This window comes from Cnephaeus nilssonii (assembly GCF_951640355.1).
Source record: "Cnephaeus nilssonii genome assembly, chromosome: 6".
In the NCBI taxonomy this organism is placed as follows: Eukaryota; Metazoa; Chordata; class Mammalia; order Chiroptera; family Vespertilionidae; genus Cnephaeus; species Cnephaeus nilssonii.
This window is the reverse complement of record NC_137077.1, coordinates 25,283,313-25,298,330: the sequence shown is the minus strand read 5'-3', so window position 1 is coordinate 25,298,330 and position 15,018 is coordinate 25,283,313. Positions and strand designations below refer to the sequence as shown.

Here is a 15,018-nt window from a genome sequence, read left to right as displayed (position 1 = left end):
GCATTGCTCCAGTCTAGCCTAGTTCTCTACATTTGGCATACCACTGTCATCCTTACAATTTTATTCATCATTGTGGGAATTTCCTTTACTCCTTTCTGTGCAGAAGCCTTGTTTTTTATTTTTATTTTTTGTGAATCCTCACCTGAGGATATATTTCCATTGATTTTTAGAGACAGTGGAAGGAAGAGGGAAGACAGAGAGAAACATTGATGTCAGAGAGACACATCAATTAGTTGCCTCCCACAAGAGCCCTGACCAGGGCCAGGGATCGAACCTGCAACTCTGAGGTATGTGCCCTTGACTGGAATCGAACCCAGGGACAGATACTCTGACCACTGAGCCAAACCGGTTAGGGCAGAACCCTTGTTTTTTATGCTATGTCTTTTTATTGACTTTTATCATTAGAGGGAAGGGGACTATATTGGCTAGTAACTTTTTGAGAAACAATATATGGGAGGTATATTTTTTGAGACTATGTATGTCTGAAAATTGTCCTGTATTTTTTATGTGTGATAGTTTGGCTAGGTATAGAAATCTAGGTTAGAAATAATTTTTTTTTTTCAGAAATTTTAAGGGCACTGTTTCATTATCTTGCTTCTATTACTGAGAAATATGAAACCATTCTTATTTCTTATTTGCCCCTTAATAACAGCTTGTAGAATCTTTATTAGTCTCCAGTATTCTGAAAGTTTGTTGTTGGCTGGCATTTATCATCAGGTCCTTTCAGTTTGGTAACTCTTACCTGAAAATTTTTCTTAAATAGTTTCATTGGTGATATCTTTCTTCTGCCATTTTGTCATTACAGTGTGAATTTTTGTTTGGGTACTCCAATTGTCTTATTTACAACTTTATCTTTGCTCAGTTAGATGTGTTCAGCTTTATCATTCAGTTTTTCTATTGAGATTTTTATTTTTTTCTATCACGTTCTTTCTTGTTTTGTGTTGTTAATCCTCACCCAAGGATATTTTTTTCATTGATCTTTAGAGATTGTGGAAGGGAGAGAGGAATGGGGACGGGGGGAACACTGATGTGAGAGACACACTGACTGGTTGCCTCCCACATGTGCCCCAACCTGGGCTGGGGACTGAACCTTGGTATGTGCCCTTGACTGAGAATCAAACCTGAGACCTTTCAGTACAAGGGCCAATGCTCTGACCACTGAGCCATACTGGTTAGAGCTATCATGTTCTTAATTTACGTTTTTCATTTCCTTGCCTATACTATTTCAGATATATCAATAAGATATTAACTGCAGGAAATTTATAAAGTACTACACAAATAACTCTAGGCATAAAAGTAGAAATAAATGCCTTTAAAAGACATACAAAGTAAAACAACATAAAAAGAGAAATTAGAGGCCTTCCAGCTGAGAATAATTAACAGATCCTTTATTAGGCTTATTATATAAGTACTATGGCAGCAATGACTCTTATTTACGAAAATCAAGGACTTATATTAGGGAGCTACTTTGAGTTCTCCTAACATAACATTTCCTTGATCTCCCCACAACAGAGTCCCACATTCTGTGCCTTGCACAAGCATCTACTGTTTTATTTATCATCTACAGAAAGCAACTTTTAATTAATTAATCATGTAAATTTTCCCAATAAGCAAATAATTCACCATCACAATCATTTTATTTAAGTATATTACAAGGCCTTCAAAAATCATTATTTTCCACGCTGGCCAATGTGGCTAAGTGGTTAGAGTTAACCGTCCCACACTGAAGGGTTAAGGGTTCGATTCCCAGTCAGGGCATACACCCAGGTTATGGGTTCAGTCCACGGGAGACAATTTACCCACTGTCCTTCATACTTTTAAAATAAGCAAATTAACTGACAAGGTTAAAAAATTATAGTTGTTTTAAAAATTAAATTAAAATTCCAATTCTTGCAAAACTAATCATGATTTAATGTTTTCAAAGAGAAGCAAAAAAGAGGAAGAACTCTACCAAATAAGATAAATATTTATAATAACTAGAACCTCAGCCACAAATCATGAACACAAAGCTCTCAAAATCCCATTTCAAAAGAAGATAGTTATAACTGGGTCTAACTCTTAAAACAAAAGTTTTCAATATCAAATTATGAGTTACTTATAGAGGGACTACTTCTACAGCTTCCTTTTGTAGCAGAAAATGCTAGTTGTTCTCTCCATTTCTCTCCTTCATTTATAAAACTTTCTAATTTTAGCCAACCTCATGGTTGTCCGACTGTTTACTACATTTCCCAGCCTTCCTTTCCCAGCTAAGTATGTTCCAATGACTAAATTTTCACCCATAAAACATGAGTCAAAGTGATATGTGCCACTTCCAAATCATGTTTTCAAAAGAATGAATGGGCATTCCCACTCACTGTCTTTTCTCCCTTGCCCCTGGCTAGTGAAACTGTGTAGTAGTTCAACCTACAAACCATGTTCAACATATGGATACCATATTAAACCAAAGGCAGTTGTAAATCCTAAACAGTCTTCTGCTGTATTGTTATATGAGAGAAATAAACATTTTTCATGCTTAAACAATAGTAATAGAGTTTCTTAGAAGTTTAGTCTTTACTGTAATCCAATTAGCTCCTTATATTTACCACTTGAAAGGAAATAAAAGTTCAAAGATAGTATTTTTTCTCTTCCATGCTTTCCCCTATTTCTTCCTTTTCTTAAGATATTTAATCTAATATTAGGTAAGAGGGCAGGTACATCTTAAGCTCCAAAGCCTTAGTTGCAAATGGGATGAAGCAATCAAGTCATTATTGTTTCACCAATGCTTTTTATCCTGGTCCTCAAAACAGCAGATTCTCTTTCCACCTTCTAGGTTTACCTTTCTACAAAATGCAAGGTATTATCTTTGAGAATTACCAACTCCAAGAGAATTCTTTTTACATCATGTCAGTTCTGAGAATCACCATTCTAATGTACAATTCAAATTTCTCATTAGAATGTAAAAGTGCCATCGAGTGCTACACACATAATTCTTGGTTACCCACGAAGGCACTAATTCCCCAAAGTAGCACAGGGTTATACCAACAAAGGAAGGAAGACATTCTGACACTGCCACCTCATATCACCGTCACACAAAGGGGCCCTCTCTCACAAACAAAAGGGTTCAAGCTAGTTATTCCTAGCTATTAGATACAAAATACACAACAATTTTATACTATTCTGAGCAATGAAAAATTACAGACGTGAATAAGTAAATATTTCTGATGGTAAAGTTAATAGGTCATCTTTATTTCCCAGACTTGCGTGTTTATGTAAGTCCAATTATAAAGACTGCCAGGGAGGCACTATCAACTATACCCATGGGCCTAGGCCTGCCACGCTTTTTGAAAGGTGGCCAAGAAGATGCTTCAGTCATTACCTTAAAGACTCAAAAATCCAAATGATTAAAATTCCAAACTGAAAACATTCACATTGTATAAATAAGCATTAACCGCCGCCCCCCGCCCTTCTCATTTTACAGGACTTAAAAAACTGAAAATGCTGCCCAGCACTCATACTCTATCTATTAGAGAATGGTTTCCACCCTACAACTTGAAACATATATAACAACAAAGTTTAATTTTGTGGAACTCATTGTTCCCTGTTGAACAAACTAACATGACAGGAGAAACTACTGAATTTACTTTGTAGGTTATAAGACAATCTGAAAAAGAACACTGTGAAATAATATTACTTAATTTTTTTAAAGGTTCTATTATTGATTTTTAAAAAGAGAGGGAGAGCGAGAAAAACATGGATATGAAAGTGAAACCATCAGCTGCCTCCTGCACACCCCCTATAGGGGGATGAAACTCGAAACCCAGGCATGTGCCCTGACCCATAATCAAACTGACAACTTTTAGGTTCCAGGGACGAAGCCCAACCCACTGAGCCACACCAGCCAGGGATATGACGTAATTTTTCAAGTCTAGGGCTCTCTAAAACACATAGCAAGATCAAATAGGCAAGAGTATTTTTTTTAAGGAAGCTCCTCTAATAGGTAGGTAATTTCTAGATACTCTAGGGAACTGACAAGAACAAAGAGCTACTTGATGATATACTTGTAATCTATTATATAAATACTGTTAAAGCATCACATAATTTTATCTATAATATGCCCCACAAATATTAGAAACTCAAAGGTAAGAATTTTATCCTCAAAATTCTTTCAGCATATGACTCCCTTGAAAAACTAGGTATGCCAATGTATGAATTCTCTATATATCTCAAAATTTAAAAATATTATAACAGAAATCTTTCTAAACTAAATCATATACTTTTTTGCCTTCCTGAGCAAGTTAAACATATCTAAATATTCTGTATAATTCAGAATCATTAATGAGATTGTCAATTATGATTATAGGTTATACAATGATTACATAATGATTGCATAATAAATACTGATTCAGTTCTAGGAATACAGATTTCCAAATTAAATAACCTCAAAACTAAAATTTTAAATTCTTGCTTCTAACACTTGAAATCTGACACCTCTACACTATCAAGATGCTAGCCATCATCTCTTGCTACTATCCATATATATTTCACTGGTAGCACTTCTCCCGTTCCAAATTTGCTAAAAACAAGTATCATTTGTCAGAACTAGGGAAAATTCTCAGGTAAGAGCAAAGGTCACACAAAAACAATAAAATATAAAAACTTCTTGCTCTATTGGCGTGGCTCAGTGTTTGAACATCGACCTATGAAACAGGAGGTCATAGTTCGATTCCAGGTCAAGGCACATGCCTAGGTTGCAGGCACAAACCCCAGTAGGGGGCATGCAGGAGACAGCTGATCAATGATTCTCTCTAATCACTGATCTCTACCTCTCTCTCCCTCTGAAATCAATAAAAATATTTTTAAATAAAAATAAAATAAGAAATTCTTAGTTTTCCTTGAAAAAAGACCCAAAATGGGAATTTTTCATTAAAAAGAAAAAGAAAATGCTTAAGAGAAACCAATAATATCTTAACATTTCTACCTATTGCCTAGGTTTATTTTTATAAAACCAATAGTATTTTGAGTTCTATCTTTACTTCCTTGTTTTCTTTTTTCACTAGTTTCAAGTTTAAAGAGTTCAATAAAAATGTTTTGGAAATAAACTTTCTTTCCTATACCCATTATATAAGTGATAAAGTAGAATTATAACTGAAATAGATCACTATTAATTAAGATTATACTTTTCAGTGCAATCAGTATAAACAGTAGATTTAATGGAGAATGAGTTAAAATAATCACGGAAACATCTTTATGACTCATGTATGAGGATGTTACCAAACAGACCAAAACCAAAAATTTTTACTTTTATTACAGCACTAGAGGCCCAGCGCACAAAATTGTGCGCAGGTAGGGTCCCTAGGCCTAGCCTGTGATCAGGGCCATCTTCCGCCCACTCACCAGTCCCCAGTTCTGCCCCACCAATGCCACCCACCCTGGTTCCCCATTTTCCATCTGGTGATTGGAGCCTGAGGGCCAGAGGGGAGGGACCAAGAGGTCTGCCATTCTGCCCACTCGCCAGTCTCCAGTCCCATACCGCCTCCTCCACCCACCCTGGTTCCCCTTTAGCTATCCAGTGATCAGAGCATGCGGGGAGGGACCAAGAGGTGGTCAATGCACCTAATAGCGACTGGTCGAGCAGTCATGCTGGTTGTTAGGCCATTATAGTTGCTGGGCTTTTATTATATAGGATTAAGTTCCAACCTAACCAGAAAATAAACAATATAACTTTTCAAAATTCCTCCATTAAAAAAAAAGGTCTATGTTAAACAAAGAAGAAAAATTTTGGTTTCAAGTATTGTAGAACATTTTATCATATTTTCCTACTTATAACTTCATAATTTGCACTATTTTCATGTCACCATGTCCTAAAGCAGATTAAAAATAGAAATGTAGTCCTATTACACACACCTGAAAGGTCTCAGGTTCGATTTCTGGTCCCGGCACATACCCAGCTTGTGAGTCCCATCCCAGATCAAGGGGAGGCAACCGATCAATGCTCATTGCAGCATCATTTACAATACCCAAAACCTGAAGTAGCCCAAGTGCCCATCGGTAGATAAATGGATTAAAAGCTGTGGTACATTTACACAATGGAATACTATTCTGCCATTAAAAGGAAGGAAATTTTACCCTTTGCAATAGCATGAATGGACCTGGAGAATATTATGCTAAGTGAAATAAGCCAGTCAGAGAAAGACAAGTCCCATTATGATTTCACTCATATGTGGAATTTAATGAAGAAACTGAACTACCAAGGAATCGAAACAGACTCACATGTAGAGCACAGGTAAAAAAAAGTTCAAGTTCACTAATTATAGAAAAAAAAGAAGTTAATGAGATACTATTTTCAACCACCAAACTGATAGTGGTATGGGAAATGCTGTTCAAGTAATCTTTTTATCAATTTTGTAAATTACTTTAAAAGCCCTTTGAAACAGTAATTTCAAATAAATTATAAAATGTAGATCATGACTCATGTACAAGGATGTTCACTTCAATTATATCATCATCAATTATAACAGAAAATGGGCAATAAGCAAAATGGTCAACAAGAAAAAAAGGCTTCGTAGCTCAGTGGTTAGAGCATCAGCCATCACACTGAAGGGTCAAGAGCACATACTTGGGTTGCAGGTTAGATCCCATGTACAGGAAGCAACCAATTAATGTCTCTCACCTCAATGTTTCTCTCTCTCTCTCTCTCGCTCTCCCCCCCTCCTCTCTTCCCCCCCTCTCTTTCCCCTCCCTCCCTCCTTCCCTTACACTCTCTAAAAATCTATGGGAAAATATCCTAAGATGAGGACTAACAACAAAACAGGTTTAGTAAGTCACAGCACATTCTAAATCTATATAATAAAAGCCTAAGCAACCTTTACAGCGGAATGACCAGAACAACCAGTCGCTATGATGCGCCCCGACCACCAGGGGCACACGCTCAATGCAGGAGCTTCCCCCTGGTGGTCAGTGTACTCCCCAGCCAGAAGCCAGGCTCACAGTTGGCGGCGCAGCGGCAACGGCAGGAGCCTCTCCCGCCTCCCTGGCAGCGCTAAGGAGCAGCGAGCAGGTGGGCAGTAAGGAGCAAGGGGTCCTGGACTGTGAGAGGGTGTAGCTGGGTTGAGGGACCCCGCCCACCAATGCAAGAATTTTGTGCACCAGGCCTTTAGTAGTGATAATATTATGTGACCATTTAAAAACATTTGTTGAATATTTAATAATTTGGGATATTTTCACAATATATCATATAACCATTAAAAAAACACATTCTAAAAGAGTAATAAGCCTTGCTAATGTGGCTAAGTGGGTGAGCATCATGCTTCGACTCCTGGTCAGGGCACATGCCCAGGTGCAGGCTCAATCCCCAGTGGGGGGGGGAGGGGGGGCGCAGGGGGCAAGCAGGATACAGCCAACTGATGTTTACTCTCTCATCGATTTTTCTCTCTATCCCTCTCCCTTCCTCTATCTAAAAATAAATAATATGAACATTTTAAAAATAGAATAATAAAATGGGAAAATATCCACAATATAATACTAAATTAAAAACAGGTCAATCAATTATCACAAAGGTCACAAAAAATCACCAAAACATTTAGAGCATTTATTTCTAAATGTTAATTAATTTCAGTATGTTCCTAATGTGCTATAAGTAAAAAAATTTTGTTAATATTTTTATCATACGTTTAAATTATTAAAAAGCCAATTTTAATGGTTTATGGCTTAATCAAACCTTATCTGAACTAAATTCTACAATGCTTAAAATTCACAAAATAACCCCAGTAACTTTTATGCATTCCTGGAGTAACCTACTTTTAATATTTATATATGCTGCATACATATCAAAATTTTGCGGCATCTTAACTAAGTAAAATTTCAAAACAAGCTTGTATTGACAGAGCACGGATGAACAAAGAGTGTAGGTTCAGACAATTCATTAATTTTAGTTTTAAGTTTATAGAACTGTATTTGCCTTTCTAACAAACATGACAGCAAAATTGTCCCACCAATAAATATTTACATTGTTCATTATGTTCTTCAGTGTTTTCAAGTACCTCTTATGATCTTCAGCATTAACCTAAGAGGCAATCGTTTGTATATTCAAATGAAAGCATCAGCTTAAATATATAAACCAAAACATTTCACTTTTCTGGAAATGCAAAGTGTACCAGACCCTAAGATCAAAGTTCTTTTCTTTACCTAAATATGTATGTGTCTATACATAACACACATACATACAATAATACAGAAAGTACAACATATTTTTAACTCTAATAAAATATCAGAAACGATGTCAAAGGAGGTGGGAGAGGGATCTGCTGGGTAAACCACTCCAGAAGCATAAAAGGGGAAATTGCACAAGTGCCCTCTAAATATATTTCTGTGTAGAAGATTCCAGAAGCCCAGGAATTATATCAGCAACAAATTTTCTGCATAGAAAAAAGAATATTTCCTATCACTCCATTCTATCTCATATGTGATATCATTTTTTTAAAATCCACCAACCACAAGTATTCCTTTCAGCTACATCTTGTTAGACTACTAATGCTACTTGTTTTAGGCAATAAAAACAATCCTAAAGCAACCAAGATTACAAAGCAATAGCCACTTCTTCATTTGACAGGGGACTTATTTAAACTTATCAAGAAAGGAATTATTATGTATAGATGAAACTTAGGAAAACCATTTGCAAGTTTTTAACCCAGTAAGAAATAATATGCACAATGGTAGAATTATATCAATCATATAAAACTTCTCCCAGGAGTGTTATGTAAGATTAAAATATAATGACACTACCATTTTAAACTAAAATAATTAATAGCATACTTACAACTACCTTCTTTAGGAAAGTAAAACCAGGAACAAACTTACAATTTAAAAAATCAAACACAATGTTCTCTTATACATATGTAAATGGTCAGTGTATTTTGTAAATCAACTGATTTTTTTTATTGATGGTTCACTTAATTTCCTCATAAAGGCCTCAGTGTAGTTGAAGGTTCTTTACAGAATTCTTTATCAGAAAAATTCACCAAGTTAGTTTTATATTTTACATATCATAAACAAAATGCTAAAAAAAAGGACTTAATTTTAAAACAGTAACAAAAATGATCTAACTGAAGTAATAATGGACAAGTGATCAGAGACCGAAAAAATATAAAACTAATGAAAGTATGATCAGAAGCACACAAACTAATTAAAATTAAATCTTCACTGACACAGGATAAAATATTTTCTAAAAATAAATACCCAAGGAGATTGAGATTTCTTTTTAAACAACATCACATTGTCTTTCCAATGGGCCCTCCCCCTCATATTTCCCAAACTCAAATTGTTTCTATTTTGTAACATTCATAACAGCACTGGTAAAAACAGGGTTAAAAATGTATTTGCAAATATGCAGTTCAAATAAATGCATTTCCTGCGTGACCACCACTAGGTGCTGATCTTCACCTTCCTAAATATAAACTTGAATCCAGCAAAACTCTAAGAGTGAAATTATAATCCAGAACCATAGGTGACACTTTTACAGAAAATTAAGTCCACAGCCTCTCAGAGAATCGGAGAATTAGAAGAAAACAGTTTAAGGTCGGAACAGAACTACAACATAAGTGAAGCGTTTTTCTTGAAAAATGTGGTGATGTGAGGGTAACAAAATGAAACCCCCTCAAGAATGAGGAAAATTAAATCTAGAACCCAAATGGCGTCCAAGAACATTAGATCTTGAAAACGCAGATTGCGCTTGCGCAGCCACCGCCCCGCCAGCTGCACAACTGCAGCTACAGGCCGACCCCGCAAGATCACGTGCTCCCATGCAGCGCGCGCCCGCAACCGCGCACGCGCAAACACAACTCCCGCGGCCGCCATAATGCGGTCTTGACTCTTCAGAAATACAATAGTAATTCAAGAAAAGATGGTTATAACAGCCCCTAGGATGCACATATACCTTTCCGGGCGGAAGATGAGGGAAGGGGAACCAAGTTCCTGCCCACAGCGCCGTTCCGCGCTGCCGTCCCCAACGCTGCCGCCTCAGGCTCGCGCGCTTCAGTCGCCGCCGCGGAAGCTGCCGCCGCCGCCGCCGCTGCCGCAGATTCAAAAACAAACCCGCTTCTCCCTTGCACGCGAGGCCGTTATGCAAATTAATGTAGGCGGGGCTCCGTGGACGTCTTCTTGGCCACGCCTTCCGTACTGTCAGCCAATAGGCTCACAGACTGGCTGATCCCCATGCAAATTGCCTGGTTTTTTATTTGAATGAGGGAGATTGGCCCCGCCTCCTGCTGTAGAAGAGAGGAGGTCTGAAGTGGTGGCGCTGTGTCTTTTGGTTGCAGTGCGAGGTGTCTTTTTCAGAACTTCCCTCACTCAGTGAGGAGCACTTCGTGAGCGCCCTCTATGAGCCTTAGAAAGAAGGAAGTAAGGAAATAGGTGAAAGTTTAAAGAGCTGAGGGAAAGATTTTTTTTCTTTTTCTTTTTTTTTCTTTTTTGAGGGAAAGGTTTTCAAAAAAGGCTAGAGTATGTTGATTTGTTCATTGTTTATATTAAAAATTCACAAAGTGTGCTTTAAGCTGTATAAGTAATGAGGTGATGAGGAAAACACATCTTTCCTTTCAGTTGTTCTGCGCCAGAACAAGCACTTCTAATCATACACTTCCACCAGAAGTATCCCTCTTCTTCAGTTTTACATTGGGAGCCGACCCTTAATGAAAACCAATGGGATGTAGTGGAGAAGGTGCTACTCAGTTGGGACTTCTGGATTCAAATCCAAGTACTTGGAGGTACTTGCCTGTTACTCAGAATAAACGTCACTCTGTTTTCTCCTCTCTAAAATGGTGATAATGCCTACAGTTAAAATCCATTGGGAGGACTAAATGATAGGATAAAAGTAAACGTGTTTTGTAAAGCAAAAAGAGCCTGACAAATAGATCATAGAGTTTGGTTGTTGATTTTTAATGTAATTTCACCCTTAATCTATTCCTTTAATATTTAGTTAATAATCACTGTGTTTCAGACCTATATTAGGCGCCTGTCCTCAGGAAATCGGTACTACAATGGAGGAGACAGAAAAGTAAATAGGAAATTTTTGTAAGTAATAAGAAATTAGTGCAAAATAGTACTTATTTTTATAATTTGGGCCTCTCAATTTAGTTAATATAAGAGAATCACCTCATTCAGACTTGGAGAATCAGTAATGCCTTACTAGAAGGGGTCATCTCTAATGTGAAAATTGATTTAAGAGATTTCTTACCTAAAAGCTAAACTTTATTGTGAGAGCAATGAGGAATCACTTAAAAGATTTAAGTCAGGAAAACACAATTAGACTTTTTAATTGAATTTATTGGGGTAACATTGTTTAATAAAATTATATAGATTTCAGGAATACAATTCTATAATACATACTCTGTATATTGTGTTGTGTGTTTACCACCCGAGTCTCCTTCCATCACCATTTATCCCCTCTTTACCCTCTTCTACTTCCCCCCAGCCCCTTTTCCTCTGGCAATCACCATACTGTTATCTGTGTCCATGAGTCTTTCTTTTTTTGTTTAATCCCTTCACCCATCTCACCTAGCCCCCACCTCTGCCCCCCTGACAGCTGTCAGTCTGTTCTCTGTATCCATGAGTCTGTCTTTACTGTTAGTTTATTATGTTCATTAGGTTCCACATATAAGTGAAATGATATGGAACTTGTCTTTCTCTGACTGGCTTATTTCACTTAGCCTAATAATTTCCAGGTTCATCCATGCTGTCACAAAAAGTAATCTTTCCTTCTTTTCCTTCTTTTTTCTGGCTGAGTAGTAGTTCCACTGTGTAAATGTACCACAGCTTTTTAATCCTCTTATCTACTATTGGGCACTTGGACTGCTTCCAAATCTTGGCTATTATAAATAACACTGCAATGAACACAGGAGTGCATATATTCTTTTGAATTAGTGTTTTAGGTATAACACAATTAAATTTTCATTGCTTAATTGCTAAACTTTGTAAAGTACTTAGCAAAGAACATAGTATATAGGTGTTCAACAAATTTCAAATAGAGGCTCAATTATAACATGTATTATAATTTATTTAGTACATAGGTGCTCAGTTACAAAATAAATGCTCAGTAAATTATAAATATTAATATTGATATGAAAAGTGCCACTCAGTAATAAGGGGATGGAATAATACAATCCATTATGTTTCTCTTTGTATGTACTCTATAAACAAATCAAAAGGAATCATTTTATAATAGTTCACTATTATTTTTATAATAGTTCACTATCAATTGTCTAGGCCAGTGGTCGGCAAACTCATTAGTCAACAGAGCCAAATATCAACAGTACAAGGATTGAAATTTCTTTTGAGAGCCAAAAACCGACTTCTGCGCATGGGCCACGAAGTTTCAATCACACTGTATGTGCACGCCCACACGTGGTATTTTGTGGAAGAGCCACACTCAAGGGGCCAAAGAGCCATAGTTTGCCAACCACTGGTCTAGGCTAATGGCAAAAGGAAAAATAATTCAGCATTAGCTCAACAATTCATTAATTTTCTTAGGTATGCTCATATTCTAGACTCCAACTAGGATATTTTATTATATTCAAATATCCTTAAATATCCTCAACCATTATAGTCTCTTCAGCCAGTCTACCTAATAGCTGATCTAACCAATGAATTTATTGTTTCATTCAGCAAATATATATATGTACTCACACTATTCTAAGCACTGGAGATGCCCAGGGGAAATGACACTGCCTCTAATGGGGAGTCATATATAAAGATAAACCATATGAGATCATTACTATCATGGAGATATACACTAAGTATGAAAGAAATATAAAACAGGAGGACCTAAATCATCCTCATAGTATATAGGAAGACTTCACAGAAGATGTAATATTTGACCTGACTCATAATGCAGAATTAAGAGTACTGTCAGAATAGGTATGAAATTCAAGTTAGATAAGACAGAAATGCAAAGACATTGAAGAATTAAAAAGGAATGGCTTCAATTTCCAGTAGGATGATATTCAAAATAATTGTGAATCCCTGTGACATCAAGCATTGACCAATTAGAATGGAAGCAGACTAAGTAGAAGACCCCCTCTACTTAGTCAGATGTTAATCTCCTGATTGGAGGATTGTGGATAGGTCCAGGGGTTCTTCAGCTGTAGAGAAAGGTATTATGTTGTACACCTGAAACTAATATAAAGTTATATGTCCATTTATCTCAATTTTTAAATATTAAAAACTTATGTGCATCAGAGGACACTATCAAGAAAGTGAAAAGACAAGACACCTAATGGGACAAAGTCTTTGTAAATCTGAACTAATATTGAGAATTATAAAGAATTCCTACAACTTGCCGAAGCTGGTTTGGCTCAATGGATGGAGCGTCGGTCAGCGGACTGAGGGGTCCCGGGTTCGATTCCGGTCAAGGGCATGTGCATTGGTTGCGGGCACATCCCCAGTGGGGGGTGTGCAGGAGGCGGCTGGTCGATGTGTCTCTCTCATCGATGTTTCTAGCTCTCTATCCCTCTCCCTTTCTCTCTGTGAAAAATCAATAAAATATATTTAGAAAAAAAAAGAATTCCTACAACTTAACAGAACAACAAAACTGAATTCAAAAATGGACAAATGATTTGAATTGACATATCTCAAAAAAATATATACCAATGGCCTATAAGCACATGAAAAGATGCTCAATACCATTAATCATTAGGAGAATACAAATCAAAACCACAATGATATACCACATCTCATAAGTTAGGAGGACTATCACCAAAATTCAAAGAAAATAAGAAGTGATAACAATAATGTGAAGAAATTGAAACTTTCATGCAATGGTGGGGGGACAGTCTCCATGAAAAACAATTTAGCATTCTTTCAAAATGTTAAACATAGAATTACCACACATCAAGCACTTTCATTCCTAGGTTACATTCCTAGTAGAATTGAAAGCAGAGACTCAAAGAGATACTTGTACACAAATGTTTATAATAGCACTAGAGGCCTGGTGCACAAAATTAGTGCACGGGTAGTGTCCCTAGGCATGGCCGGTGATCAGAGCCAATCTGTGGGGCGACAACATGGATGAACCTTGAAAATATTATGCTGTCCATACTACCCATTATTCAAATCAATCTACAGATACAACGCAATTCCTATCAAGATACCAATGTTGTCTTTCACAGAATTAGAACAAATATTCCAAAAATGCTTATGAAATCACAAAAGACCCCCAAATAGCAACAGCGATTTTAAAAAAGAAGAAAAAAGTTGGAGGAATCATGCTATCTAATATCAAACTGTATTACAAGGCCATGGTAATCAAAACAGTTTGGTACCGGCATTAAAACAGACTTACAGATCAATGGAACAGAATAGAGAGCACAGAAATGAACCCATGAGTTTATAGTCAATTAATATTTGACAAAGGAGGCAAAAACATACAATAGGCTAAAGATAATCTATTCAATAAAGTATGTTGGAAAACTTGGACACATATGTGCAAAAAAAAGAAAGAAACTAGACTACCTTCTTATACCACACACAAGAATAAACTGTAAATGGATTAAAGGCTTAAATGGAATACTCAAAACCATAAAAATTCTAGAAGAAAACATAGGCAATAAAATCTCAGACATCTTTCAGGACAATATTTTTTTCTAGTATGTCTCCTCAGGCAAGGGAAACAAAAGAAAAAAACAAAAAGGACTACATCAAACTAAAACATTTTTTCACAGCAAAGGAAACCATCAACAATATAAAAAGACAACCCACTGGATGGGAGAATATAGTTACAAATGATACATCTGATAAGGGGTTAATATTCAAAATTTATAAAGAACTTATATAACTCAATACCAGACAAAGAGTGGAAAATATGAGGAAAAAAATTCTAAACAAGGGGATCAATCCAAGAATTCAACATCCATCTAGTAGTTCAAAAAGGACAAATGATCTAAGAGAGGAGAGAAAATTTTCAAGATATATGAAAAGAAAATTTCCCAGAACTAAAGGATACAGGAGTTCAAATTCAAAGGGTTCATTGAAATTCAGTACAAAATATAAGAC

General features: G+C 36.4%; 1 protein-coding gene across 3 annotated transcripts in view; it reads right to left on the bottom strand.

The window, feature by feature from the left end:
* The window catches only part of ATF7IP (activating transcription factor 7 interacting protein), a 115,225-nt gene extending 105,038 nt beyond the window's left edge, over positions 1–10,187 (bottom strand). The window contains exon 1 of one of the 3 annotated variants that reach the window (XM_079773586.1): positions 9,911–10,187. The gene's annotated coding sequence lies outside the window, so the exon portion shown is untranslated. The remainder of the gene's footprint in view (positions 1–9,910) is intronic. The other 2 variants (XM_079773587.1, XM_079773584.1) reach the window with 2 other exon arrangements.
* Positions 10,188–15,018: the final 4,831 nt, after the last annotated feature.